This window comes from Arvicanthis niloticus, chromosome 2 (genome assembly GCF_011762505.2).
Source record: "Arvicanthis niloticus isolate mArvNil1 chromosome 2, mArvNil1.pat.X, whole genome shotgun sequence".
NCBI lineage: Eukaryota > Metazoa > Chordata > Mammalia > Rodentia > Muridae > Arvicanthis > Arvicanthis niloticus.
Genome location: NC_047659.1, coordinates 77055100 through 77081512, shown reverse-complemented (window position 1 = coordinate 77081512; position 26413 = coordinate 77055100). Strand labels below are relative to the sequence as shown.

The following is a 26413-nucleotide window of genomic DNA, read 5'->3' as shown; positions in this document are numbered from 1 at the left end:
TTACAAGAATAGCTATTATTTATATATCAGGGAATATTGGCCTTGGCCAGTAATACAGAGGAAAACAGAATAAATAGTTTTCCATGGAGCAAACAAGAGAACTATTGAGAGCTGTTGCATAGTAAAGTTTACTTTGTATTACATTATGAAACTGTAACTGAGGTAGCAATGCATGCCAGCAAATAGACCATTTTCAAATAAGACAATATTGACTTAATAAAGGCATGATAAAAAAGCATGAAAAAACCTTTTTTTTTGTTATTGTTGGGTTTTTTTGGGGGGGAGGGGGAAGTCTCTTCTTTGTAGCCATGGCTGTCTTTAAACTCACTATGTAGACCAGATTGGCCTTGAACTCAGAGTTCTGCCTGCTTCAACCTCCCATGTGCTGGGATTAGTACTTGAGTTATTGAGCCTCACCAGGACTCTTTCTAAATTGTCTATTCTCAGATAGAGAAAAGGAAGATCTATAAAAAGTACCAAGAGAAGAGAACAAGGGAAAAGTATTATTAAAGTATCAGAGAATATAAAATAAAAAAGATTTAGTGGATGGTGGGAAATGCTACATCCTTTTGAAGGAGAGTACACAAAAGACAAGGGGATCTGGCAATAAGGTCATTACTTACTACAATTTGAAAGTTGAAGCAATTCAACTTCTTAGGACTTAAAGAAAAGTCAGTAACAAAATCCTGGTAACACCTGCAGCATATTTATCAGACACTCAACAAGCTTATGTGCATTAATTAATTGTAAGAAAAACAATCAAGTCTGTGGCTAGTAAACTGGCCCACTTAAGTTCAATCCCTGGGACGAGAAAGAGGGAGAGAGCTCACTCCAGAAAGCTGTCCTCCAATTTCCTCATGCATGTCATGGTGTGCACACACACACACACTTAGAAAAAAAAGAAAAGAAAAATGATCCAGTTTAAGGAAGAAAATGAGGAACAGGGATGTTTAGACTTGCCCAAGACTGAGGTTTTTTGTTTTGTTTTTTGTTTTTTTGACATAAGTTCCCACTATATAGCCCAGGCTAGCCTCAATTATTGATCCTCCTGCCTCAAAACCTCACCTCCCACACATACTTTAAAACAAATACAGGAACTGAAGAGATAAATGTCTCAGTGGTTAAAAGTACCTGTTCTTGCAGAAGACCTAGTTTTGACCCCCAGTGACACAATCACAACTGTCTGTAACTGCAGTCCCTGGACATCTGATGTTCCTCTTCTGGGTTTCACGGGTACCAGGCACACACACTATGCACAGACATGCATGCAGGCAAAACACCCATACACATAAAATTTAAGAAAACAAAAACCAAGTATGTACATTACAATAGAGAATGGAAAGGGGTGGGTATGTGCCTCAGTTTGTAGAGTGCTTGCCTAGCCTTCACTAAGTTCTTGGGTTGACTTCTAGCACCAAATAAATGGGCTGCAGGCATTACTAAGTTATTTGTCCACACTTTTGGTCTTTTGAAGTGAATTAAAAAACACTCTTTGTGGTGGCACACATGTACTCACAAACTCTGGAGAAGTAGAGGCAGGAAAATCAGAATTTTGGGGTCATTTTTGGCTACAGAACAAGTTTGAAGCCAGCCTATGCTACACAAGATGATGTCTCAAACAAGCAAACAAACAAGCACACTAAAAAAGAGCATACTAAAAGCATACTCAGATATGGTGATGCATGTTTGCAATCTCAGGTACTTGAGAGGATGAAGCAAGAAATCACTTGAGCTTAGCAGACTGGGAAGCCTGGAAAACATGATAGCCCTCACAAAATAGCAAAACAAACAAAGAAAAACCCATGAAGAATGGAAATCTATCCATTTAATATATAATTTTAAATGGAAAACGTAAATGTCAAAGCACTCAAGAGGCTGTTTTAAAAATAAATAACACACTAAGTAGTACACACATTAAATAAAATTAATTTAATTTATGCATGTATTATAGTGCAAAAGGCAACGGCACAAAAAGAATATAACAGAACTGTAGACCAAATTGCATACTGGGAAGGCTGAGACAATTTCTCTGTAACAGTTTATATTTTTCTAATATTTTATTTCCAGACAAATTTTACAATAGTCAAGAGAGTTAGGTTGGTTTTGGTCAAAGTGATTCCCAACAGTTCTCTTCAACTATCATGGGCATTTTTCTATGTATAGAAACATCCCCACCATAAAACTACTTTTAAATGCTCTCAGATTTTTACCCAGGCTAACAAAGTCAAATAACTGCCAAGTATATTGATTTCACCCAAGACTGTGAAACTCAAAGCTGGGTCTAAACCTGATTTTGTCCTAACTTAGAGGACATTGGCAATATGTATCACTGAACATTTATGCTAGCACTTTATTTAAGCTAACAAAACAAAGTAGTTTGTCATCATCAATCCAATTATTACCCTTCAAAGCATAATCAACCTTCAGTGTTTACTTTTTAAAAACAATGTCTTACTAATTGGTATCATAGGCTGGCCTTGAGCTCAAAATTATCTTGCCTTTGGCTCCCTAGTGCTAGGATTACATGTTTGCCATGTTTTATGGCTTGTGTATGCTTATCAAGAACTTAACCAAGCTGAGCTGTCTCCAGACTTTACATACCTATATTTTTAAAAGCAACTTTTCCACTTTTCAAGAATTTAGTTATATCACCAAAGACTTGCAACTGTGAAATAAACCTTACAAATATTCAAAAACTTAACAGTATATCCATGTTCTAAAATATTCCATGTTTTGTTTTAAATCAATACTGCTGCTTGAACACGCTTAAGTAAATAACCAGCTGGGTTATGATCCAATACCCATTCTGCTTTTATTATAGAAATAACTAAATTACAAATACCTTTAAATGCCCACCAAATAACATAATCATCTTCTGCACCAAAGTATACATTTAATTCCATTCCTTGTACCCAAAATACTTACTAGCTATTTTTTAAATTCCAAAGTAGCTTTTAAAAATCACAATATGGCCCAATTTGAAAGATCTTACCAGCCATCATTCATAGTGAAATACAAATAATAAAAGGTAGGATTAAAGAAACATTATGAATGTATAAAAATACTGAAAAGTTGTATTGTGTTCTCGTTCTCTCTCCTCTCTCCTCTCCCTTCCTCTCTCCTCTCTCTCTGTCTCTGTCTCTGTCTCTGTCTCTCTCTCTCTCCAGGGTCTCACTGTGTAGTTCTGGCTGGCTTTTGTTTTGTTTTTTTGAGACAGGGTTTCTCTGTGGAGTTCTGGCTGTTCTGGAACTCAATCTGTAGATCAGGCTGGCCTGAAACTCACAGAGGTCCACCTGCCTCTGCCTCCTGAATACTGGGATTAAAGGTGTGCACCCATCTGCCTGAAACTCTTATGTAGGCCAGGCTGGCCTCTGCCTCCTGAGTGCTGAATAAAGACATGTACTACCACATCCAGCTGTTTCTAATAAAGCAAGACACTGGAAATAATGAATGTATAAAACTGGTTAATTAGCATTAACCTGAAACAGACAGCTGTATGAACAGTGCAAGTGAATTTTTAAATATACAACAGTATGCTACCATGTCTAGGGCTTAACTGTGATACAGCACTTCCCCAGCATGTGAGGGTGTGTTCAGTTGCCAGCACCAGAAACATACTCTGCCATGGGAAAAATACAAGCTGCCAATAAAGCATTAAGAGATGGAGTACAGACACTGATTCAGCATTTAAGAGCATTTGCTCTTCTTCCAGGACTTGAGTTCAAATCCCAGCACCCATATTAGGTGGCTCAAAACTGCATTTAATTCTAGTTCTGGGGAATCTAACTTCTGGTCTCTGTGGATACATGCATGCACGTACACATACAGATGGAAATAAAAATAAAGACTTTAAAGATTTATTTTATGTATATGAATATTTTGCCTGCATACATATATGTGGAAATTGTTGGATGCCCTGGAACTGGAGTTATGGATTGTTGTGAGCCACCATGGGTGCTGGGAAATGACCTTTGGTCCTCTGCAAGAGGAAGAAGTGCTCTTAACCACTTACCCATCTCTCCAGCCTAATAATAATAACACTTTAAAGAGTTTTAAGAATTTATAGACCTAGAAGTTAGAGTGATTAGGTTAAAGGTAAAAGGTAGCTAGGTGGTGGCCCAGGCCTGGATGATGAATTTTATTCAGTACAGTCTGGGACAGACAACAAATCCTTGTCTAAAAAAAGGAAAAAGATAGATAGATAGATAGATAGATAGATAGATAGATAGATAGATAGATAGATATAGACAGACAGATAGATGGAAAAATAGTTTTCCTTTTATCAATCAAAACAGGTTCCAGCTTTTCCTCCCATCTTTCTTTTACTTGGTACCATTCATTATGTTTGCTTTTTTAATGAACTATAGAAATAATCCCTGAAAGTATAGTCTTGTTTGCCTTTTAAAATTAGTCTTTTGATTTTAAAATTATTTATCCATGTACTAAGCTTCAGTAATAAGTGTAAATGAAAGACTGTGATAATCACGTCTTTCCACTAACTCATCCAAGGATTATTCTGCTCACTCATCAGAAACAAGATTTAAGATAATTCTTTTTCCTTCTGATTCCGGGTCTTATTTTTTAGGTCTGGTTGGCCTTGAACTCAGAGATCTAGCTGTTTCCTGAGTGCTAGGATTAAACATGTACACACACAGCTCAATGTAATTATCAAAATACCATGAGTACCAGGGAAATGACTCAGCAGGTAAACGCCCTGACAATGAAAGCCTAGTAATGCAAGTTTAAACCTAGAGCTCACATACAAACCAGTGACACACATTTGTAATTCCAGCACTGGAACAGTGATAGGGGAGGTAGGGACAGGAGAATCCACCCAAAGGTAGTAGGCCAGCTAGTCTGAAGTGTGCAGCAGGAACAACAAAGTGGATGGAAGAACTACTGAAAGTTGTCTTTTGACCTGCACACATACCCACACACAATCCCCTTTAAGATTCTTTGAGTTTTCTTGTAGCTCCCACAACAATGTATGACAGTATTAAGTCAATATAGTTAAAACTCTACCAGCTGTCTGCATACTCATACATACAAATATCCGTATTTATACATTATAGTAAAAATTACTTATAAAAACCACTATCTTGTTTTGTTTTTTGAGACAGGGTCTGAAAAACCAACATATGGCAGCCTCTACTAGGATTAAAAAAAGCATAGATCACAGGGCTGAAGAGATGGCTCAGTGGTTATGAGCAGTGGCTATTCTTCCAGAGGACAAGAGTTCAATTCCCAACACCCACATGGCACCTCACAACTGTCTGTAATCCAGTTCCAAGTGATTTGACACTCTCACACAGCCATACATGCAGGAAAAACATCAATGAACACAAAACAAAAATAAACCATTTAAAAGGAAGCATATGTCAGCATGCCTAGCCATAAACTACTGTCTTAAGTACATCAGGAAATGTAAAAATCTATAAATTTCTAAAAGTTCATTATAAGGTCTTTGATTCTGAAAATAGTAGTTTTAAAAATGTTCTTCAATTTGTTTTACTTGTGCATGCATGCAGACATACCACATATTAATGTATGGAAGTTAGAGAACAACTTGCAGGTACCAGTTCTTTCCTTTCAGCATGTGGACCCCAAGGATTGAACTCAGTTGTTAGGGTTGATGGAAGATATCTTTTTACCTGTTGAGCTATACTATAGGCCCAAATAATGGAGTCTTAAATTTAGTGGATTTCCATGATTTAGATACTTATGTGAGTATAATAAAAATCAATTCCATTTCCCATTCATTCTACTGAAGAGAAGCCATTAAGTAGCCATAAAAAAGGAGAAATTAGAGACTGAAAGTGAAATATAACTAATAAACTTTCCTTACAAGAAAAACAAAGACAAAAAAAGGAAAATAATCTAATTTCTATAAATATAAACCTTTGTGAATTCAAAATGATGATCAAATTATCATCAGATATAATAAAAATAACAGAAAAATAAATTACATAGTGTTGAATTGAGTACCAGCAGCTCTTTCTCAGTCATTACCTAAACCTGATGGGGACAGAGGAATATGTACAAAACTATTGCTGTGTCCCTTCCTTATACCCCACTGTCCTACCATAATATGTATATAAAGTATAAAATCTAGAGACAAATATTGTACAGGTAAGATTTTCATTGGATAGAGTGGGTTATATTTTTTAAAAACCAGATTCTATTACTTAGTATTTGATTACCAATAGAAAAACCAGAATTGAAATGTTTAATGTTAGTAAGCAGAATATAATTTTTGTATATAATAGTTTTTCAAAAGATCTCTAATTATTGAAAGATTCCATTATGATTTAATATCAACGATTTTCCATAAAAATGACCCAAATCTCACAAGAAATAAGTTGAAGTCTTTCTCACAAACTTTCTATTTTTGGAGGGGGAGAGGTAATCAAGAACAATTTCACTCCAGATTTAAAAACTCAAGGCAAACAAGCTATAAATTTTAGCAACTGTGGAGGAGAAAAAAGGAAGTCCATGCCATTTCAGTTAAGCATGGAGGTCAGCGGCATGGCTAATAAAGAGCCACATGACAAGAGGAAAGAAGCTTCCCCAAAGAGAAGGAAGCCCAAAGTGTTAGGGAAAGCATAGTTAGGCCCTGGCCAGCATATTTAAAAAAAAAAAAAAAAAAAAAAGGAAGTTACAACTTTTGAATAAAGACTCAGGAAGGAGGACACACCCAATAGAAGTACAAGGTAGCACTGGAGCAACTGACTCTGACATATATTTTATAAACAACCAGCAGAGATATGACCTTTAAAAACTATATTAAAGGACACTGAAATCTTCTTATGTTTGGTGTTGAATTGTAAAAATACAAAAATCTTAAAAGGTAATAATAAAATGATCCTAAGTTGGTAGGATGGCTCAGCAGACAAAGCATCTGTCACCCAAGCATAACAACAAATTCAATTCCTGTATCAACTTCAAAGTAGGAGAGAACTGACTCCATAAAGCTGGCCTATGCCCTCCAAATTCTCTATATGTGTATCTGTGTGTGCACACACAAATAATAGTAATGATTAAAACAAGACTTTTAGGGGTTTGACCACCACCAACAAAAAAGTACAAAACATCTAGCTGAAAAATATTTATGTCAATAAGTACACTAAGTCAAAAGGAAATATTTAGTCCTATATCTTAAACTATATTGATCACTCCCACAACTGACATTAGAAAAACAAGCAAAGGCAATACATATGATAATGCACTGATAATTTGAATACTGCCAGAAGCACTTAAACTTCTAAGCAAAGCATGGCAGTATATGCCTACAAATTTAGAACTTGGAAGTAGAAGGAGGAATCAATACCAGGAGTCTATGATCACCTTCTGCCTATACAGGGAGTTCTAGGCCAGCTTGAATTGCACAAGACCATTTCAACCCTCTGCACCATCCACCTCCAAAACCCCTCAAAATCTCTAATAGTAAGTTGTACTAAAATCAAAAGTTTCCTTTGACTTACCCAGTGTTTGTGCAAATATGGGGGAAAAGATGACCAAAATGAACTAAGATAAACTGGCTATCAGAAAAAGAAATTGAAAGAACTCTGAACATACAAAAATATGTTCAATCTTCTTTATAAGAGAAAATGCAAATGAAAACTTCCCTGAAATGACCTTTAATTTACCAGATTTATTTTGACAATTTCATTATGTGAAATAATTTATTACCCCAAGGTACTGGCAAAGTTAAAAGGTATAATAACACATTGTCTAAAAATTACTTAAGAAACTAGGTGCTTTCAAAAATTATCAGTAGTGTTGGAGGACCATTTGGACTTGAGAAATTTCTAACAAATCTTCTAGAGTCTTCGATAGAACATCTCTATTTCTAGGAATTAAAAACAAATGAGTATAAATGTTTTGCACAGATGTGTTTGTGCTACTGTACTGAGTGCAGCCTGAAGTATTTCCCTTGTTGGATGAGTGTGCTCTTGAAGCAGTATATGCCTGAAGCCAGAGAGGATGTCAAATCTTTTGGAAATAGGATTAGAGATGGTTGTGAGCCACCATGTGAATGTTGGGTATCAAACTCAGATCCTCTCCAAGTGCAGTCAAGTGTTCTTAACAACTGAGCCATTGCTCCAGCCCCACAGTTCTGGGAATTCAATCTATATTCATACAACTGGAGGTGACATGTATATAATTATTCACTGCAGTAAAATCTGAAATAAAACAAGTCGGGGAAGCACTTCAACATTTTAAAGCACAGGAGAAAGTAAATAAATAAGACAGTATATTGTGTGCTAATAAAAAGTATCCACATTTGGGGCTGGAGAGAGAGTTCAGTGGTTAAAAACACTGTTTGCTTCTCCAGATGATCTGGGTTTAATTCCCAGCAACTATATGGCAACTCATGGTAACTCCAGTTCTAGGAGAGCTGATGGAAGGAACACACATGATGCAGATATGAATGCAGACTAAAAACCCAAAATGAAATAGTCATCTGTTAAGGTGAAAATAGAGCAAGCATGCAGATAAACACATTAGACATCTTAAAGTTCTTGAGAAACTGAACAATGTTACTGAAGAAAGGCTTTGCACCTCAAGGATCTTTGAGTCTTACTGACATGTATGCTAAAGATGTCCTTTAGGAGGTAAATACCATTTTTTGGCTTCCTATTTTTGTGGCTCCACCTCCCATCTCACCTTGGCAGGGCTGAGATTAGACAGATACATGCCACTGTATTTGGCATTAGATGGGTTTTGGGGATCCAAACTCATGTCCTCATGCTTGCATAACAAACACTTTAACTCCTTAGATATTTCTCCAGCTCCTAATGGTGTTTATTTAAAAGGAGATTATGTTCAGCCTCTAAACATCTATTAGAAACTAGGAATATATTTCCAGCCTTTGGATGCCTGATGCAGGGAGGTGATAGTTCAAGGCTAGCTGGGATTACAACACAAATTCAAGGTCAGCCTGGGGTTCACACTAATTAAAAAATAAATGAAATTTGGGCCAACATCTTCTTTAAGAAGCTACTTGCTTGATGCAACAAATCAAACGTTTGGATTAAACCAATTAAATAAAGTTTACAAGGGTCAAGTAAGATGACTCAATCAGTAAGGGTACTTGCTCCCAAGCCTGAAGACCTGAGTTTAATTCCTGCAACCCACATGGTAAAAAAATCAACTTCTTTGATTGTCATCCATTGATCGCCAGAAATAGCATGCATGCACTATATGTACATACACACATACTTAAATGTTTAAAAAACTAATTATTTATAAAATACGTACAGTCTTTTATTAAAAATAAAAGCCATCATGGACTGAGGAGATGGTTCAGTAGTTAGAGTACTTGTTTGCCGAGGATTTAAGTTCAATTCTCAGCATATACATATGGCTCTAGATCAGACAATCTCTGCCCACCACAACCACCCAAACACGTGGCATATACAGTACACATGAACATTTAAAAAAGAAAAATTAAATAGGGCTGAAGAGATGGCTCAGCAGTTAGGAGCATATAATACTCTTATAGAGGATTGGTGTTCTGTTCCTAGCACCCACAAAGTCTCTAACCTCAGCTCCAAAAACTGATACCCTTTTCTGTACTCTGCAGGTACCTGTACTTATGTGCACACATACCTCCTGATGTATCTACATAACTTAAGAGCAGCAAAGCTCTTAAGTTTTTTTTTTTTTTTTTTTTTTTTTTTAAGTTAAAAAAAAAAAAAAGCAGAGAATGTAGCTCAGTTTAGTGAAGTCCCAAGTTAAGCATGTCCAAAGGCCTGGGTTCAATCGCCAGCATATAAAATGGTTATGATGTCACTCATCTGTTAATCCTAGCACTTGTGAGATATACTATTAAGAATGTTCAAATATACATTTTTAATAGTATTTTATAAACTGTGGCAAAAAAAAAAAAAATACTCCATCTATCAATTTGGTTTAAGTGGCCAGGTGTTTTCTTTCAGCAAACTGAAGAGGCAGTTGTTCCACTGTGTTCTTGCTTCCTCTAGTTGTAAAGCTAATTGTCATCCATCTGAAGGTCAAATAGACATTCTGCATTCACTTCTGAGGGCATTTTGTTGCTGTTAACTTTCGTTCTCATGTCTGGGTATAGCTTTCCCCCACCCTCAGTCCTTCCTGAGAGTCCATAAGCATCAGGAATCTATTGTCTGAAATCTAAATTCTAGAAAATTCTTCAAATTCTGCTTGTCTTCTACTTCTGGAATGTCAAGATTTTTTTGTTGTTGTTGTTCTGATAAAGCTCCAAAATGGACTCCTTTGATTATCCTTTATCCTTTCTTTCACTGGTGTACAGTCCATTAACCTAACTCAATTCTAGCTTCTGAAATCTTTAGAAGTCTGTAGCTACTACAGGCAGTTTCTTTACATAACTTTAAACAACCAAAATGTTCCATGTCTCAGATTTGTAGGTCTTATATAAAAGTGCATTCCCTCAGAAAAGTTTGAATAGATGATTACCCAGCATCACTATCACAATTTAGACCATGTCTCCTTAAACTGATGGATTTTTTTTCAATACTCAACCCATATAACATTGTTATATCACTTTTAATGGTCTGTCACATCAGGATTTTCCCATTCCATTCTTCAGATCAAAGAAACTTCTTTCATCCTTTTCAGTTTGTAAATGACACAGACTTACTGGTTCACCACTTTTGTTCTAAGTGTAGCTTTTGGGCACAGAATCCTCAAAGATAAGCCATTGAACCTCCAATGCAGGCAGGTCTTTATCAGAAAACTTCCAATCGCAGCTCAGATTCTCCCAGTTAGCAAGTGCTCTCAAGACAGTGTTTAATCAATCCTTTGAATTTCTTTTCCGTTTTTTCCTCCCAATGAGGCGTTGATCTTTGCAATTCTTTGTTGTACTGACAATTCTTCTATGCCTTAAAATGCTGTTAAAAACTCTATCCAGCAGCTTAACTTCAGAAAAAAAGATGTATCCTAACTTGTTTTCCAATACTCTCCTGTAGTACACTTCATTAACATCAATTCCCCCTCACATTTTATGCAAATTGTCTTGGAAATTACGACAACATTCTTGAAATTCCAAAGGTAAAAAAATTAAGGTTTAGCAAAATTCTATTAACCAAGTATATTTTCTGTAAAATAAAAATTCCAAATTTAGTATAATTAAGTACACTAAAAGATGTTAGGTCAGCAATTTGGAATCTTTAATGTTTAAAGGTTTGGATTAAACGCCTTAAGATTTAAAAACAATATTAAATATAGGCCTCCAATATTTTCTGTAAAACCAAAAGCTAATCTTTCAGATTTTTGAACTCTTAAGTATTATGATTAAGTTAAAACAAAAATTAAGTATATTTTAAAAATATCTAATGTATGAGTGTGGTCACTTGAACCATTGTATGAGCTCAGAGGATAACTTAATGGATGTTGGTTCTCTCCTTTCACCTTGTGGGTTCCAGAAACTGAACTCAGAATTATTAAGTAGCGAGCACCATGGTCTGCTAAGCCATCATGGAGGGTGTTTTTGTTTGAGACAGGGTCTATGTAGTCCTGACCAGCTAGGTAATCAGGGGACCTCAAACTCACAGAGATCTGCCTGCCTTAGGCCCATATTTTCCATATATTTTTGAAAAAATTCCACTTACAAGTTACATAGTGGCATTATGGAAATACACAGTACCAGTCATAACTTGTCAATAGGGTATAGAAAAGTTAAAATGGTTATCCTCTAATTCAGCAATTGAGCCCATGACATTTGACAACCCATGACATTAAGTACACATGCAAGTGTCTCAGGATTTTTATTTCAATGCAGATACATTTTATTATAGCCAGTAAGGACTTCAGTCTTAAAAATCAGTCAGTTTTGGGAATTTTAGGTTAGTATAATGTTTAAATGAATAATCTTACAAAATACCTCCCACCTTTTGCTATATACAAGGATAATTCTTTTTTTTTTTCTGGTTACTGTTTTATTACTATAATTTTCTTTTAAGATTTATTTATTTCATGTATGTGAGTACACTGTTGCTGTTTTCAGACACACCAGAAGAGGGCATCAGATCCCCAAACAGATGGTTGTAAGCCACCATGTGGTTGCTGGGAATTGAACTCAGGACCTCTGGAAGAGCAGACAGTGCTCTTAACCACTGAGCTATCTTTCCAGCCCTACAAGGATAATTCTAAAGCTAGAATACATCTAAAATCTCAGAACTCCAGGGACTAAGACATAAGGACATAGGATATAATGTTCCAGTAATTCAGTACTGAAATGAAGAGAAGATGGAAAGAAGAGATGGGGGGGGGGGGGGTTGAATGAGTGTAAGAAATAACTCTAAATGGCAAAGAATCTTTCCCTAAAATTAAATGTTAGGGATATCAGACAATTAAAAAAGAACAGCCTGTGGGGGCACATGAGATGGTTCAGGAAACAAAGGCACCTGACCCTGAGCATGATAACCTAAATTTGATCCCACAGCCCCACATAGATTAAGGAGAGAACAACTCCTATATTATCATCATCTGCTTATGAGTGTGCATTATATAATTATTTTAAAACACCTTTTCAAAGTCTCTTTATTGCCTGAGTATAAAAACAGATTTTTTTCTAAATCTGTATGTTAGCAGTAAAAGTATCAGCCATATAAAATTTTATAATTGTATAAGTGAAACTATTGTCATATTCTAATTTTTAGAAGTTAAAATTCATGATTTGGGGCCAGAAAGCTGCACAGAGGTTAAGAACACTTGTTCTTGCAGAAGACCAGAGAGTTTGGTTTGCAAAACCTACATGGCATCTTACAACAATCTCCAGGGATTCTGATACCTTCTTTTGACCTAAGTGAGCACCAGGCACATACGTGGTACACAGACATATATGCAGGCAAAACACCCATATACCTAATTTTTAAAATAATAACTCAGGATTGGAAGGCATGTAATTTCCCAACATAAATCACCCCCACTCCATCTATTTAAGACAAGGTTTTACCATATACTATATACAATCAAGCTCATATTCAAAATCCTGCCTTTATAATTTCTACTTAGTTGGAATATAATTCTGGTTATTCTAATGTTTTTAGGTATTATATAAAGTAACTAAATGTGATCAAGAGCCAATACTCATGTCAGGTATGGTGATGCATGCCTTTAACCCTAGAACTTGGGAGGCAGAGGCAAGGTCTTTGTAGGTTCAAAGCCTATCTGGTCTGCATAGTTCCGTGATAGCCAGAGCTGAAAGAGAGACCCTGTCTCAAAAAACAACTGTCACTCATGAATTCAGAAATCAAAAATCCCTTATTGATTCTACTGCCTTAAATAATGTATTCACACAACACCACTCTTACTTAAAAACAAAACTAGACAACATGGACATGGTAGCACAAACCTTTAATCCCAGGATTTGAGAGGCAGATGGATGACTCAAGTCTGAGGTTAGTTTGGTTTGAGTTCCAAGCTACTCAGATATAGTAAGACACTATCCCCAAATGAACAAACATATACAGCATTAGTATGTCAATATAACTCTTATTATACCTCGATCATCATTAGTAAAATCTGGAATCTGATAAGATCAGCTTCACTTTTTGATAGAAACTTGGTTACCACAACTCTTGTGCTTTTCATTTTTTAAATTTTAACCATGCCATACTTAGGTTCCCTGTAGGTCTTCAGGTACTCCAGAGGTATCCACGTATTTCAGAAGACTTCATGACAGCTGTGGATTCTATTTAAAGCTAGGTTTCAACTTTTGATACTAGGATGAAAAAAAACAACTGGTATGCTTTTATCTTAATTACCATTTCTTTGAGATCTGTCTCTTTCAGTGTACACTATGTATCTTTTTCATTAATAAAATGTATATTACAGGACTGAAGAGGTGGTTCATTGGTTAAGGGCACTGGCTGCTCTTTCAGAGGACCTGGGTTTATTAGTTCCTGGCACCCAAACAGTGGCTCACAACCATTTGTAATTCCAGTCCCAAAGAATCTCACACCCTCTTGTGACCTCTGTTGATTATCTGCACACATGTTTACACATAAATAAAAAATACTCACACATATAAAAATAGATCTTAAAATGCATATAGCCGAGGCTGGAGAGATGGCTCAGTGGTTAAGAGCACTGTCTGCTCTAGAAGACCAGAATTCAATTCCCAGTACCCAACATGGCAGCTCACAACTGTCTGTAACTGGAGTTCCAGGGGATCCATCATACCAGGCATGCATGTAGTGCATATATCTGTGCATGCAGGCAAAATATCTATACATATAAAATAAAATTTTTAAAAATGTATACAGCAGATGAAACTAGTTATTTTCTGTGCAAAATAAGTCAACTTAGAAACTGTCAATGGATCAGCTAGACAAAGTAGTTTCTTTAGAGTTGGGAGCTCATATAAAAACATTTTTCTTCTCTCAAAATATAAGACTTTGGGATATTAATTCATGTTTTTCTCAATCTAAACAAAAACAACTCAAGCAGATAGGGGTTTTTATAGTATTTTAGTTTTTACCACTTGAAAGTAAAAACTGAAACCAAAGGAGTAAATTTTTAGTATCATTCACTCTGTACCTATAGCTATGTAAAACCTCTGAAAAGATTCAGAAGGTGTAAGGCCTGAAAAATACTAAATGCTCTTTTTCTCACCCCAACCCCCCTCTAGCTAGCTAGTTCATTTTTCTTTTCTTCCTCCCTTCCTTCTTTTCTGAGACAAGGCTTCTCTGTGTAACAGAGCCCTGGCTGTCCTACATTCACTTTGTAGACAAGGCTGTCCTTGACCTCACAGAGATCCAACTGTCTGATAGTGCTAAGATTAAAGGTGAACACCACCATACTTAATCCTGCCTGCCACACAATCTCATTCAAGTATAACTACTACATAATTTTCTACCCATTAAATACTTTGAAACATTAAAAGTAAAATTATACAGTTTTTCAAACTTGGAAAACAGAATTGAAAGTTGTACAGTTATAAAATACAATGGCCTTTTAGAACCAAGTCAATAGTAGTTTAAGGTATCTGAATGAAGAAATTTCCACAAAATCGAATACTCATTAGAGGCCTAATAAACCATAAATCAAGAGTAATAGAAAGCCAGTATGGCAGTGCACAAATATAAATCCCAGAATTTAAGAGTCTACATTAGGTATCAAAGTCAAGTAACTAGTAATGCTGATATAGTTTCAATAAATGTGGGGTGCTCGTTCTCTACAGAAGACTCTTTTATAGAACTTTCTAAAGACAGAAGTCAAACCTTCCATTTCTCTTTTTCCTTAAAAAGCTTCTATCATTAGCTTCAAATAACTTAAAGAAATTCCCACTATATACTCCATAGAATTTATTCTATCAAAAACTTATTCTGCAAGACAGTTCTACTAACTGGGAAAAAATATGACAACTGTTTAGCAAGAAGGTATTAAAAGGCTAACCTAATGGTGGTAGAGGCTTATGTGCAACTCTCGTTAGGCACAAGTAAGAAGACATACTAGTATACTATCATACTTTCTCTACGTTGGTATCACTTTAATTATGATCCTTGTCACTAAAATAAAATGGGTTTGTTATTCTTATAAAAATGTGGAATGTTAAGAATATCCACAGCTGGAGACAGTAGTAAGGCACCAAGCCCTGGGTTTAACCCCTGAGGTTAAAATAACAAATGTATTCTCTCCAATTCTTTGAAAGACTTATACAAACAAACAAACAAACCCTGTCTGTCCCCTTTGGGTACAAAGTTCTTTTCAAATTAGACCCATGCAGGTACAGGTAACCTATTAATACATCCTGAAGAGGTAAATGTCTAAAGAAAAAATGGGTAACCTCAAAAGTAGCTATTATCATCACTTGGAGGGTTTATATAACATTTCTTAGAGGTAAATGAGAGGCTGAGTGGCCATGGTGGCTCAAGCCTTTAAGCTCAGCATCTACAAGGCAGGCCAATCTCTGAGTTTGAGACCAGCCTGTTCCACAGAGTTTTACAGATCAAGTTCCAGGATGGCCAGCTCTACAAAAAGTAATCCTGTCTCAAAAGAAAGACAAAGTATGAGAAAAAAAGTGTTTACTCTGAGAAAAATAGTCACAATCTTCACTTGAAAAAAGTACATAGGAGGCTGGGAGTGTTCACCTAGCACAAATAAGGCCCTGCATTCAATTACCTAGCACTATATAAAGGGGGCATGGTGGTTCATACCAGTAATCACCTTTCCCTCAAATCAAGTATTTACAATAAAGATGCTGGAAAAAAAAAGTATACATAATAGTATAAAGAAATTCTGAGATAAGAAATTATATAAAGCAGGTTGGATATAGTGACTCACATCTGTAATACTAGCATTTGGGAAGCTGAGGCTATTAATAATAAAATGTTTTAAAATAAAGCAGAATTTGAGGCTGCATGTAAATTACTGTATTCGGATAGTTTCTAAAAGATTTGCTGAAAATTCTTTTAGAGCAATTTTGTGGTTAACTACTTTTTAAGTGCACCTAAAATTCTCAAAGTCTTACATGAACACAGGTAATAAAAGAAAATCTAGCAAGAAAAAAATGGATTACTTATTTAATATAATTAATTACTTATTTAAAAAGATTTTGCCTATTTATATTATTTGTGTACTGTCTGCACAAACACCTGTATGCCGGAAGAGGACATCAGATCCCATTATAGACGGTTGTAAAGCCACCATGTGGTTGCTGGGGACTGAACTCAGGACCTCTGGAATTGCAGAGTAGATAGTGCTCTTAATTGCACCCCTCCAGCCCGTGACTAATTAATTAACCTGCAACATACCTATGTTCATACTTACTCTCAGTTTCTCAGTAGACAATGATTAAGAGCCCAGATTAAGGAATTAGAATTATTAGATTTAAATCCCCAGCTTTGCTTAAACTAAGTATCTCAAATAACTGTCTACCCATCTATCAAAACAGTAAATTACGATTAACCAGGATAACACATAACAAACAGGAAGATACTTATTAAGTGTTACACAATTTTCATTTTTGAAATAGGATTTCTTGGTTGGCCTCAAAAATCAGTGATCCACCTGCCTCTGCCTCCCGAGTGCTGGGACTAGGGCATGGCCCACTATGCTGGCTTAGAATAGTTCATTTTGGGTACTTAGAATTTAATCCAAGGCTACAGAAGGAAAATCCCACTGAGCTACATTCCCCCGTTCACTTCATTCTTTTTAAGACAAAGTCTAAATTGCCCAGACTGGCCTTATACTCACTCTGTAGACCAGACAAACCTTATCCTCCTGCCTCAGCCTCCCAAGTATCTGAGATTACATGATCCTCTAAATGTACCTGTACCCATGGACTGAAAATATGCAACAAAAATTTTTCACTAGTACTGAGTATTTCTTTTTCTGTATCACCCCTTAACAAGAATATGTATTTCCACGGCAATAAGCAATTCAGAGAAGAAATAAAACATATAGAGAAACTGGAATATATTTAATGAAATATATTTAAATTACAGACTTGAACAATTGTGGACTTGGAATCTAGTACCTCCATGGGTATCAAGGGGTGACTATTACAGTAACTTTTATTCCCCTGTAGTAACTGTTGTCTCCAATGCTTACTGCCTCCGTTTGCTAACTCCTGGAAGCTTCTAGCCTTACAATCTTATCTAGGCCTAGGATGTTTTCAGCCTCTGGGACTGTTTAAATAAGCTCACTCTTGTTTATCCTTTCTCAACTCTTAACTGGCTGTTTTAGCTCAGCTGTTCTAGCTCAAATTCCTCTCCAAGCTGAATGTTAACTTCTCTCAGCTTCTTCTGAATTGCTCTGCTTGGCCTCAAACTAACTTTGGCAATATGTTCTTATCTTCTGCTTCTTCTCATTTTCTGGCTAATTTTATCTTCACCTGCATCTAGCTTGTTCAATCTATGTCTGTAAAACTCTCATAGTAAAACTGCCTACTACTACTCCAACATCCCAAAAGAAAAATAATTCCTTCTCCACATGTCTTAAGTACCCTTCAACTCAAGAACCCTCTTCCTTTCTTTCTTGGGTTTTCTTAAGTTTCACTGTCAACTGGTTGTTTGCTTGGCCTTTTGACCTATTGTTGAATTTAGTTATTGGGTTAATGGTGTGTGTTAGGTCTGAGGTACACCACAAGAAACAGATTTTTTCCAGTTCACTATCTCAGGGCTCACAATGTAATTAAATATCCTACAATTGACTACAAGGGAAATGCTAAAAACTGGACAATCAATGCAAAGAATCTGTTGGGAGTGTTTGAGATGTTCATCCAATTTAAAATTAAATAATTTCAAAATAAATTTAAAATACACTATAAACATAGCTTCCATTTTAGAGGCTTGGTGATCTAAACTTATAACCCTAGTACTTGGGACAGCTGAGGCAGGAGACTCACCAACTTGAAAAGCAATCTAGAGAAATTAGTGCCCCCCCCCCCTTAAGTGCAAACATTAATAATCAGTTTATGACACAAAAGCAGATTAAACATTTTTCATCTGTATGGGTGTTTTGCTGGCGTGCTTATCTGTGCATCACCTGTAACCCTGGGACCTTCTAAGGCAGATCGCCTGAAACTGCACTTAAAACAGTTGTGAAGTCATATGGGTGCTGGGAATTGAACCCCCAATCCCCTAGAAGAGCAACTAGTATTAATTGCTGAGCCATCCCCAGTTCTTCCAAACTTTAATTGCAATGTAAAACCAAAACTGATAACCAATGAAACTGGTGCACAAAAGAAAGGAATGTTTTGTAAGAAACGTAAGTTATGATTTAGTAATTATTTAAACTTTAAAAACTTTAGCTACTATAAAATGATGTCACTAATTTTCTACAGTTTAAGTGCTTCTCTAATAAAACACACTTCCTTGAAGCTTGTCAGATTCTAAAGAGTTTGATATAAATGTTATGCTGACTTTTTTAAAATTTTTGAATATTAATTTATTGTGGAGCGGAAACATGTACCACAGAACACATGGGGCATTAGTTTTCTTATTCCAGCTTGTGAGCCCTGGGTACTAAACTCAGATCTTCAGGTGGCCAAGTGCCTTAGCCTGGCTGAGCCCTCTACTTGGCTATTTGGAGGTATGGGGGTAGACAGGACTAATACAACACACAGCAGAGTTTGGCCTTTTCCTGTCCCATACATACAACATACAGCAGAGTTTGGCCTTTTCCTGACTCATTTTCCTGTCTCTCCATCCTATGTGCTGGAATTCTGGTAGACAGCACCATTGCTGGAAAGTTTTATTAAAAAAAAAAAAAAAAAAAAAAAAAAAAAAAAAAGGAACAAGGGCTGGAGCAAGGGCTCAGTGGTTAAGAACACTCACTGCTCTTGCAGAGTTCCTTTCTCAGTCCACAACTCTCTGTACAGTTAAGGGATCCAATATCCTCACCTGGCTTCTACCAGTTACTGCACTCGTGTACAAAACCACACACAAACATATAGACACAATTTTTAAAAATGAACAATAAATTTATTAAATAAAAAGCCTCTATAGGCACATACCTATGGAGGCAGGCAAGAACAGTTTCATGCTTGCCTAGATCTATAGTGTACAGCTGTCTAAAAAGTAGGGTGGTAATGGTGAAAAATAACTGAATGTATTCCTACCCCTGACAGTAGATCTAATAAATAGCTACAACATCCCCAAACACCTGATAGACACTTCAGAACACTTCTTGTCTATGTAAGAAAGAGTAAAATCACCATTCTTACAAGGACAGAAAATGTTAAGCCAGTAATAAAAGTTGACTGTTGCCCTCTAAGACCTCAGCTCTCCAAAGTGGCAGCTACAAACATTTATTTACCATGAGTTCATTGTCAGAACATCAAATTACAATACTGGTTACATAAACTCAAGCCTATAGCTCCAAAGGGTAATAACTTGATGCACTTATGTGTGAGGGACCTAATTTATCTTCTTGATCTACAATTTATCCTTGAAACAATATCCTCCTTTGCTTTAAATATGGCAATGCTCCAGCATTTAAGGTGTGGAGTAATAACAATACAACAATACAAGACCATTATCATTGAATAGTCAACACTATTTCTTCAAATCCACAATAAAAGGATTCAGAAATTACCATCATTTAAAAAAAGTCATCTCCCACATGTGAATTTTAAGGTAAAGAAAAACAATGTCATAGGTTATATGAAAAAGGTATGATTTCCTATCTACAATGTCTACAACTTTAGGAAATAATACTTTAGGTAGTAATATTTAGATTTATGATTAAAAGCAACCATAACTTTAGGACTTTGTTAACTTTTAGCATTACAACACATTATTTCAAAACTACATTTCAATCTTTGCATTTGTCACAAATGTCTTAAGAACTACTGATCAACATCTCCAAACAGGAAATCTTCCTTTGGAAGTCAAAGGCATACAAAATGGCAACTTACCCATATTAAGCTTTCCTGGGCCTAAGAAAAGCAGGTGGTTTTGTTCAACAAGATGTAGTCAAGGCACACATTCACTATCTTTGCAAATGGCTGTGCATTAGGAGGAGCATTCACAGTCTTTAACCTATTACACTAGCCAACTACTTGCTTCCCGCTAGGAATTCCCTAAGAGAAAAACAGTTCAATAATAAGCTAATTCATTGTTGGCCACAACCACTTAAGAGTGCAGCTTTTTACTGAGGCATAGTAGCATCTATAATGTCAGCATTTGGGAGGCTGAGGGAGGACTGCAGAGAGTTTGAGACCAGCCTGGGTTTCAGAGTGACAGTCTCAAAATAGAACAGGACCACAGAGACAATGACAATAGAGCATAAAATTACTTGCCATACAAGCATGGCAACCTGAGTTCAATCCCTGAAACAGTCAGTGGAGGGAGAGAACCAACTCCCAAATTTTCTGACCTCTGAATGCTGTGGTACTCCACATATACAATAATTTAAAAGCAAGCTAATTCACCCCAGTGTAGTAGACTTATGACTGTAATGGGAGGACCTTAGGATTGAACTCAAGCAGTCAAGCTTATGGGTGAGTGCCTACATCCTGCCAGCTCAAAGTTCATTCAAAACATCACCATGTGGCACATCACATGCCTGTAATCCCAGCATGCAAGAGTCTGAGGCAGGATAATTAAGAGCTGCAAAGCAGTCTGAGGCATCATGTCTTTAAGAGGGGAAAAAGAAAAGGAATCGAGGGACTCCAAGGCCCTTTTACTTTCTAATAAAGTCAACTGCTACATGTTCATAGTTGAACTTGAAAAGTCTTTTGTGTGCTGAAATTATTTCTACTTCCAAATATGGAAGTTGAATAGACAGTATCGTTGAACATTTGAGCAATTTTATTTACTCATAGACAGCATATTGGGGTATATCTCACTTCTTGGGATGAGAGGAACCCATATACCAAATTATCCTCCATAAAACACACTATACACACACACTACACACACGTACTACACACTACACACACTACACACACTACACACACACACACACACACACACACACACACACACACACACGAGATGATTCAAAGGTTAAGAGCAACAAGAAAATATGAGTCTTGTTCCCAGAAGCCACAGAGTGGCTCACAAAAATTTGCAACCCCATCTCTAGAGAATATGATGGCTTGTTCTGGCCTATGGACACTCACTAGGCATACACATGATGCACAACATACATACATACATACATACATACATACATACATACATACACAAACATGTAAAACATTCTTAACACATAAAACCTAAATATTTTAAAAACAAGATTGATTTTATTTTCATTATGTGTATGTATTCTGTTTGGGGATCATGTACAAATGAGTGCAGTTGACACTGGAATTCAACAGAGATCACTGGATTTTCTGGGGCTGGAGTTATAGGCAGTTGTGAATTTCCTGATGCCAGTACTGGAAACTAAACTCCTCTACCACAGTCACACTTGATCTCAAAGGCCTATGTCTACATTCTCACTGAGTTTTAAAAAGTTAAGTGTTATGTTATTCTACAAAGGTGTAAATTTAGGCTAAAACACTAATATCTTCAGGAAAACTTCAAACTAAATGATCTGTGAGTTCTGGTTCAGTTAGCTTTAGATTTGTACATATATCATAAATTTACTTAGTCCTTTCCTTCATTTTCAGATTATTTTTGAGTATTTGACACAGATCTTTCTTATTGCAGCCCAGACTAGGATGAAAATTACTAGCAGCACAGTCTGGTCTAGAACTTGTAACAATCTACCTACTTCAGACTCTTAAGTGCTGTGAATACAGGTGTAAACTACAACCCAGCACTTTAATTCTGCTTTATAAGTTGAAAAATACAGGACTGATGAGATGGCTCAGGGGGGTAAACTTGCTTGCCCTGCCACAAAGTTTGACAATTCGAGCCTGATTCCTACCTAGTCCCTACATGGTAGAAAGAGAATTGTCTAATGACCCTCACAAGCAAGTGATGGCACAGGTGTGAGCATGCATACACACAGATAATATAAAATTAAAGTTGAAAATTTTAAAGAACTTTAGTTAATTAACAGAGTACTTTACCTAAAAACAAGAAATGGCTAAATGTCAGAGACAAGAATCTTTCCTAGATGGTATAAATTATAGGTTTTATTTAAAGAAACTACTATCTAAACAACTATTATCTTTTGCAAAGTTTTAGTATGAAAAGCCTTGGCTCACAGGAGAAAAAACTATACACTGCTAATAGTAGTGACAACACTTAAATATCAGTGCTACACCAGTGGGTGGGAAAAAGGAAAAAGATACAATAAAACAAAAATAATTTACTATTTGTAACAGTAAGTATGCAAATACTTCTTTCATTTGTAACAGTACTATAATAACCAAAGCACTTTCAGATATCTGTTGTTATGGTTGCATGTAATTTCTATTATTTTTCTCTATTTATGCATTTGTGAAACAATAGAATAAGAAGAGTTTTAGAGTAAAATCTGAATAATCACACAGACATGGACCAACATTTATTACAAACAGGAAAAGTAGATCTAAAGAGTACAGATTTGTAAATATAGGGCTATAAAGCTGAGTAGATACAAAACATTGTAATACAGTAATTTAAAGTGCTATAAAGGCATTAAAACAGAATCAAGAATGGAGAAGTTTATTTCAATTTAAGTCACTCATGTTCCATCCTGAGTTCATTTCCATTTTCCAAGTAAGGTTATTTTGAGAAAAGTAAAAATTGTACTTTAAAACCTACTATTTATAAGGAAAGAAAAAACAAGTATAGATCAAAGAACTCACATTTAAATTTTAAATGAAAAGCCATCAACTCTCTACATGTTTTATTAAATCACAGCTTTCACAGACAGCAAGGTGTATCATTGCTATGACGGGCAGCATAACTTCTTTCTCCTTCAGCTACCAATGAGAACATCCTTCCGTTCACAAAGTCTTATGAATGTGGCTCAATTCAAATTACTTGAAACAATATTGTACCTTACATGTTGTCACAGTGATCACCTAATTATGTGAAAAGCTACAGAAACCACAAAGAGGGAGAGAAATTTAAGGGAATATAGCAGTATTACGTAATGTATTCCTCAATTCCATAACTTAAATTCTCAAAAAAGGTGGCTCTGTAAAGAGCACCGGAATTTATAATTTAAAAGAGACTCAATTCTGGCTAAAAGACCCTAAAATAGCCGGGCCATGGTGGCGCATGCCTTTAATCCCAGCAATTGGGAGGCAGAGGCAGGCGAATGTCTGAGTTCAAGGGCAGCCTGGTCTACAGAGTGAGTTCCAGGACACCCCGGGCTATACAAAGAAACCCTGTCTCGAAAAACAAAAACAAAAACCCCTAAAATATTGAACAAGAAAAAGCTGTATTCCTTAAGCTGAAAGAAGACTAGAATTCACTTAAGACATTACATGCAACTCCATAAAGCTATAGATACACTTAAATGTTTCTTTTATATAAAAACTAGGCAGTCATATTTAGACACCGTTCCTAATAATGCACTATCGTGTTATTTCCTGATTTTCTTCTAAAATCTTCTGGGGGTAGAAGTTACAAAATGCAAAAGAAAAGCAATGCATTTTGAGGAAAAAATGATCCTAAATATTATATATCACAGTAAGTATGTTAGTCTAATTTTCAAATTTTATAAAAATACTCAACTTGATTCTAAATGTCTACCCACTTAGGAGAATTTACCTCCAATATTTTTAAACTGTAGCAAAACAGGAAAACAAACACCTAAGTAACAAATTAAGGATCCCACTGATGTAAAAACATGTATTTTACATCAATAAATATATACAATGCTGTCACTGACATGAGAAAAACTTTTTTAACTCATATTTCAAAACTAAAATAACTCTTTAAACTGTTTTCTTTTGTTCTTTCTGTATTGAAACAGAATTTACAAAAAATTTCCATGGGAAGCATTGTTCCTAAAGAAGCATATTTACTAAAGATGTTTGTTCTAGTAGGAAAAAAACTAATGTACTTAGCTACAGATTAGTTTAGCTGAATTAAACAAATGTAACATCATAATTGCCCCACCATGAAATACCGAGTTACAACAATGTATTAACAAAGCTTTATTTTCTTGAGTGTGAATACAGGATGTTTTAAAACAGTATAGTATAGTATAGTATTATAAGCACCGTAAATAGGTTTATGTCTTCAACAAAAATAAAGGTCACATTGAGTGACATGATGAAAGAAAATTTTAGCTTCTTGTATGGGTCAAAAGATAAATGTGAAAATAAGAAGAGTAAACCAGGAAAGAGAAAGACAGCTTAGGTATTTCTGAAACCAGCATTTAATTTAACATTGTAATTACTAAACCAGAAATATAAAAAAAGGAAACACACATATATTTGGTATCATTTTTTCTCAATAATAGTTTTTTATACATACACATTTTTCTGTGCTTGTATTTTATACATACATACATATATATTTGTGTGTATGTGTGTGTGTGTCTGAATGTAAAATAGCTGCAAACATAAAACAAACCAGCCAACTCCTAGCAGCTCTGAACTGTTTTATGAAACAAATCTGTTATTTAAATAACTTTCAGCCCCTTGGAATAATGTCTACTCTCCTGCAATTCTTTTTCAGAATACAGTTTGTATTTTATACTTAGGGAAGAAATGGGGAGGGGAGAAAAAAACCTTTTTATGTTTATAAGTACAGACATAAAACCTCACTGGCAATTTCAGCTTAACTTTGCATCTGAATTTTGGAGAAGTTCATAACTCAGAAGATCCTACTTTGTTTTCCAAAAATAATTATCTTTCGATATAATCATGCTTGATTCTTGTGAGTTTAAATACAAACTAATGTGTTTGTAAAGTCAGATTAGGAGGTAAAACGAGTGCATGTGATCCAGGTTCTTGGTATTATCAGGTAATAGGAAGCAGCAATGTCTTCAGCATATTCAAGACAGGCCTACTGAGTTTCAAGCCCATCTACTTTGATGATTTAAATATACAGAGGAACAAAATGGTTCCAGAGGGTAAGTGATGAAACCATAAAGATATGATTATGTGTCAAACTACCAGACTCCTCGTAAGTTACAGTCTCATTCACACATACAAACACAAATATGCAAAACACACACCCACACCCACACACCCACACAAATGTTCCTATTACTGCCCAGTTATTTCTGTTCCTCCAAAATAACACAATCCAAACTATGTACAGCTTCAGTTTGAGTACACCTGAGCTTCTGTGTAAATATGTGGCTATAGGGACTATTCTGAGGATGCACCAAAGGTGGTATTGTGCTACAGAGTCTATTCAGTATCACTGATGATAGAGAGGCTCAAAAGAGATCCACAGAGCACATTTCAGCAATTGGGGCTGCAGAGTACTTGAGAATTCATATTACAAAATATTAAAAGTACTGCATAAAGTAGTATAAATAAAAAGAAATGGTCATCATTTTCAGCTTAATGTGGATATTCCAACTATTTCTACCTCTCCCTTCTATCCCATTAATTTATAGTCTGTGAGTGATTACTTAGTGCCGATTGACACTTTATTACAGCTTTGGCTGTTAATTCCAGTCTTTAAAAAATAAGGTTTTGGGTTTTTTTCTTTAATCATAATCAAGAATGGGACATTACTCATTAACATAAACATGCCCAACTTCAAGTTAAGACAAACAAAAAGAAAGAGAAATCAGTATCATTGGGGTAAATTATGGTTAAGAAGTTTGAGTCATATTAGCTTATTCCTGTAGAATGTAAGCTTTATCATATGGCAAAATTAACTTTAAATTATTGAAGTCCTTAAACTGACAAACCATGCATTTTTCATAAAATTGTGAAATAATTATTCTCCAAAATGTTTCATTTCACCAGACATTTACAATACTCTATTAAACTAAGCCAACATTTCTGTATTTTCATATTAGTTTGTTATAGGAAAAGACAAATGAGTTCTAAATAAATGACACAGGAGGCAATAAATTGACACATGACAAGTAAATAAAAGGCTAAAGC

At 35.6% G+C, this 26413-nt stretch overlaps 1 protein-coding gene across 1 annotated transcript in view; it reads right to left on the bottom strand.

Annotated features, from left to right (window-relative positions):
- Positions 1-26413, bottom strand: part of Cstf3 (cleavage stimulation factor subunit 3) — a 77446-nt gene that overhangs the window by 32014 nt on the left and 19019 nt on the right. The gene's annotated exons all lie outside the window — the stretch shown is intronic.